Below are 6000 nucleotides of genomic sequence, written 5' to 3' on the forward strand. Positions count from 1 at the left end.
GACATGCTAGCTACGGCATTCAAATATGGACCAATATCTCCCCCTGCTGGCTAATAACTTCACTGTCTGGTTCATATCCATCGCCTGCTCCTTGCTTGAAATGGCTCACCTTGATTTTTAAGTATGGTGTCCCTATTAACTGTTAGAGATAAACAGTCTCCGAAAGACAGTTCTCTCATCCCGCTTTCTGTCCATAGCCTGAGATGCCTCAGTGAGAGTCTATAAAGATTGCTGCAGGCTCAGCTTTTCCTCCTGTTGCTGCTGCTGCAGTCCTGTGGTTGAAGAGATGAGCAGCTGTCAGCACTAAATCAAACTCTTGGGCTACAGACAGTCCTCCAGGCATTTTCTCCATTAGATATTCTTCTAATCTAGAAAACTCCATTTCTCTACTTAAGAGAATGGGAGGGTCCCTTGAGAGCAAGAGGTAAGAGGGAGCTTTCTTTCTCTCACTTCTTCCTTCATTTTGAAAATGCTTCAAGCAAAGTTCTCAAGTTATCTTTCATTGTTTCACATCTGCCTAAGACATGGATAATGTGAGAAAGATGACACTTCAGGCCTGAGTTTGAGGAAGCAGCAGCAGGCCTGTGGAGCCACTTCTTTTTGCTGTTGAGCTGAATGCTAAAAACAGATAGCATTCAAGCCAAAACTCTAGCCTCTTAGAAGTATGGCATTTAACAAACCTGGAAGTAACCTAGTTTGAGATCCTTTGGTATTTGCAAACTGGAAGATAAAATACTCATAAACTGAAGCTCTGCAGAGATTTCCCTGAAAACACAGGGATATAGCAGTCTTGTATTACCCATTCCCATGCTAGCTAAATTAGGTTGTTAGGCACTTAAGGAGAAGTTAGAATCCTGAACACAAGTTAAAATTGTAGATTTGATTTAAGCTAATGAGTGAGTCCACTTACCATTTTTATTTGATATCTTAATTCAGAAAGGAAGAAAAATGCTGGGGGAAAAGAAGAAAGAGTTATTTTCTCTTTAAGTGGGAGGATTTATAACTTACCACAATGAGTTATATTGCAACAAAAGTAATTATTCTAAGTAAGTTGGCTGGGGAATAGAAAATTGCATTATAGCATCAGTGACTTCCTCTTGTGTCTTCCATCATTTGTTCTAGTCAGAAAATTAAGCATAACATCAAGAACAGAGACATTTACAAGAGATTTTATCAAACACGTCACAACAAGCTTAATAACCCCTTTGTCTTTTGTGCCAGGAAGTAGTTTACCTTTAACAGGTACAAGCTACCTGTCTTTTGCATTCTTTCCATTTGCCTATCCCATTTCTAAGCAAATGGGGGAAGTAAACTAGCAATTCATACTTTTCCTGACTTGCATGAAGTGCCCATGGAAACTGGCAGACTTTAATCTCTGCACATGACAACATAATTGTTTGCCATGGACATGGCCAGTGTCACAAGATGATACTTCAGGTAGGAAATAAGCAGCAGGTGAATTCTTAAGAAACATCCCTTGTGAAGAAGAGTAAACAGTGGAAAAAGAAAATTGATCCAACAGAACCAGAATAATTTCTAAAGAAAGTAATTTAACATTACATGAAGGGTGCACTGAAAAAGTCAATGTCTAGAAATGCAAAAGTTAGGATTCCAGCAGCAGAGGTAGGAACATCTGGAGTGTTGCACATCCTGTATCTCTTGTGGATGGCTCTTAATAGTTATTATACACAGTAATGTATGAAGCTACACAATTACAAAGAAAAACAGAACTAGCACACACTACAGCTCTGCAATTTAGCTGAATTAGCACTATCATTGGTATATTAACTTTGGCATTTCCTGACTGATTTTAACACTGCAGATTTCAACCTTAATGTTGTAGTAATTTTTGTATATAATTTTTGGGTTTTGTTTTTTAAAGGGAAAGAGAAGAAAAAGTGGGCCAGCTTGTGCCTCCCAACAGTCTCTGAACAGTGCATTCTTCTACCCATGTGCACTTGGTATATCCATCTCAAATCATGAAGCTTAGAATTTACCAGTATCCGCCAGCCTTGGCCTATCAAAATAACTCAGGAAAATTACGGGTGTGATTTTCAGAGGTGTTGAATTTTGGCTGATCCTACTAATTTCAACTGGAGTTGTGCATACTCAATACTTCTGAAAATGAGGGCCTAAGTTACAATTGGTCGTTAACAAGCAATCAAAGGCCAGCTGGTACATATTTATTGTTATTGAAGATCGTAAATAGATGACCTACACAAAAACATAGCTGTGTATTCATATGCTATATAAATATGCAGCTTAATGGCAGATTTTTACTATTTCTCCTGCTACTGGAATTTTCTGACAGTCACATGGACAAATGCAAAGTCATATATCTCTAACCAAGCAGAAGCACTGGAGCTCAAGGAGGACTATATCTATGTCAACTTGATCAGAATTATCTGCATCGAGCAGCAGTTCTCAAACTGGAGTCTGCGAACCCCTGGGGGTCTGTGACGGTACTCTAGGGGGTCTGCGGGTCCTGATGATCAACTCCTCCCCCTCCCTCTCTCCCTCTCAGTGCCTCCTGTACGCCGGGGAGCGGAAAGAGGAGGGGCTAGGGTGGATTGGGGGCAGGAAAAGGTGGGGCAAGGGTGGGGCTTTGGAGGAAGGGGGGGAGAGGGGACAGGGCCTGGGGCTGAGCGGGAGGCTTGGGGGTCCAAGGCAAAATTTTAAATCAAAATGGGGGTCCTTGGGTTACTAAAGTTTGAGAACCACTGGCATGGGGGGCGGGGGGAATCAGGTCACAAGAACAGGAAAGTATATCTTCACTGTTGCTTACAAAATGAATGACTTTTGCTAAATTTTCCCCTTGGGGGAAAAAAAATCTCACTTTCGGCCTGAGAACAGTACAACTGAACCATCTCCAAGGAAAGGATGTTAGTTATTCTTTAGCAGAAATAGAAAAGATTTGCTATTTTTGATTTGGCTGGGGGGTGGGAATGGGGATTTATAAGAAATTGCCAGGAGGTGAATGAATTGGGCAGGTGCAGCTAATAAAATGGAACCCCCACCCTTCCTCAGAAAAAGACATTTAAAATCCAAAGCTTTGTAAGCCCTTCTCAGGATTTAAAAAGCAGTTGGAAGTGTGAATGAAGTGGATATTCATGAACACCATCAAGTCCTGCCCATTGCCTCTTGGTAACACAGGGGTGAGAATTAAATCATCCTTTCCTTGCTGTCTCACTTTCTTTGCCTTTCTGCTTCTTAACTTCACTTGCAGTTTTACCACTGGACACACACTTCAGCATGGGGCCACTCACACACCCTTGGGGCCTTGTCTAGGGTGACCATATTTCTGAAAGGGAAAACAGGATGCTGCGCGGGCCTGGCCCGAGCTGCTCGCCCAAGCCCTCCCCTTCCCACGTGGGGCTGGTGTCGCTGCTCGCCCGAGCCCTGCCTGCCCCCCTTGTGCGAGTCTGGAGCTGGTGTTGCCGCTCACCACTCACTCTGCCCGCCCCTCTGGAGCTGGTGTCACTGCTCAGCCAAGCCCTGTCTGCCGCCCCTCCCTGAGTCCTGCCTCCTCCCTTGCTCAGGGCTGGCATCACTGCTCCCTCTCCCCACCCCTTTCATTTGCATCCCATTTTTTTGACAAAACTGGGCATTTGTCCCGTTTGCCAAAAAAGTCATGACGGCCAGGACAGGGCTTAAAAAAGGGACTGTCCCAGCCAAAATGGGATGTATAGTCACTCTAGCCTTGTCCTTTACATCAATACATTTCAGTGAAAAAGAAGAGGGTCCTGAATTGGAATTGGGGGAGGGGCTATGGGGGAGTTTAAGGGTCTGTCTGTGAAGTTCCAATTTGGTGGCTTCAGCCAATAAGTTTAAGTGCAGAAAAGAGATAAACGAGAAGCCTGATGATTTGTTTAGCATCCACATTTTCAATTCTCCTCCTTAACCAAAAGTGGAGACCAACTTGCTGTGTTCCATTATCTATGGTATCATGATAACTCTTGGCTCAGGAGCACCTGTTAGGAGCAACAGCTAGAGTTCATACATTTTACCATGATAGCAAGAGATCAGAGGCTCAAGCTGTGATGGAACAAGCCCTCCCACCTGTCCAAAGGATTCACATGCCACACATCAGGAAAGACCATTCTTTATACGATTCCATGCCAAGAGCATGGATGCAACACATGTATGGGGTGCAAATATAAACACACACAACACAAATACAGAATTTTATGTAAGAGGTTTACTTATGCTTCACAGATGCAAAAACATGCATGGAATACAGACAAAAACACAAGCACACAGCATGTGTACAGCATAAGGGATGCTAGATACAAAAGAAACAATGCAGGACGTAGCCAGCTCTCAGCTGCTGTGGCAGAAAAAGGCTGTTCTTCTTGCCTTTGAAGTTTTGAGGAAGGACAGCTGGTTTATATATTAAACTAATAGCTGAAAGCTTGTGTTGTCGCATGGGTGTGGCAATTGGACCAAGAAGTAATCCACCATCTGTGTATTCTCCTTCATACACCAACAAAATCATTGTATGCAAATTAGCTGTTGAGTGTGGGTGGTGATTGGTTAAGTTACCTCTGATATCACAATGACCTAGTACTCTTGACATGACAGAGACATACCTTGCTGATACACAGATTTAATTCATAAAGTCAAAATGGCTGAGAACTTAAAAAGTGAATGGTAACAGACCTCAAACCCCAGTGATAATTGAACCTACTGATATTCTGAACAAAAAACCTCTCAACAGCTGTTTCTCTTGCTTCACACTGACTCAACACATATACTAGGCTTCAAAGGGACACACAGTGACAATCCTGGAATCATATAAAATATATATATATATATATATATATATGAATCAGTAACAAGTTTTTGGGGGTCTCAGCTCCTCTTCACAAAGTCTGTAAAACAGAGCAGTGCCCTCTTTCTATCTGAGGAGTCTTTCTAATCCAGCCTGCGGATTTTCTCTTGCACATATTCAGAAACTTTTTCTACAGCCAGAGGGTAGTTATAAGGACAGATAGAGCTGTCACTTTATTGCCATGTTTCTCAGAATGTTTGTGTTTAGGACCTGCCCTGTGTCACACTATACTATATACACAGTGGCCCCGTCCCAGTCCTCCCCTTTTAATCTAATCAAAAACTCCACTGCTATTCCTGGGTACAGAGTGTGGGAGTTCACCCCCAAATGCCTTTCTATTATTCCTGAAATGTTTTACTTCATTCCAAAGGGACAGGGAAGGAGCTCCCTTACACACTTCAATGGACTCCAATATGCTTGTGACATACCTCTGCCTTCAACTTGCTTCTCCATCTCCTCCAGCATTGTGTAGCCCACTGTTTCCCATAATGAACAAACACTTTCCCATCAAGTAATGATCTGCATCAGGAAATGTATTCCAAAGTCACTTCATATTTAAATTACCAGAGGAATTGTATAGTAAGGGAGTAATGTGATAAAACTGAACAAAAGAAAATTTAGACTGAATACCTGGGGAAATTGCTTAATTGTTAAATCTAGTAGGTAGTCCGGAATAATCTCCCAAGGGAAATGGAGAGAGCCCATTGCTTGAGTTATTTAAAGCTCACTTAGACACAGCATCTTAGGGAATCATCCTGAACTGGTCCCAACAGTATGAACTAGATGGGACCTAATAGGTTTTTCCCAGTTGCTGTTTTCTGTGATGAAATGGGTAGGACCTAACACACCTGAACCCTCCTAATAATTCACACAGTACATTTGATCCAATGTCACTTTTCAGTCAATGGTATATAGAAAGAGGAATCACAGCACACATCTCTAAAATACAGCTTCTCCAAAAGGGGCTTGACATGCCATATGGTGTACAATGGGACAGAAGGTGAATTTGGACCAGTACATTTTATAAATCCTACCATCTTTCATGGGATCTTTAACATTCCTGGACAAAAGACGTGTGGAGATTCAGACTACCTAGGTACTTTCTGGATAACAAGTGTAGCCAGCCAAAAAGGCAGCAGAAAACCAATGACCCAAAACCAGAGGACCAA

The sequence above is a fragment of the Terrapene carolina genome, unplaced genomic scaffold, assembly GCF_002925995.2.
Source record: "Terrapene carolina triunguis isolate 2854851 unplaced genomic scaffold, T_m_triunguis-2.0 Scaffold131, whole genome shotgun sequence".
Classification (NCBI taxonomy): Eukaryota; Metazoa; Chordata; order Testudines; family Emydidae; genus Terrapene; species Terrapene triunguis.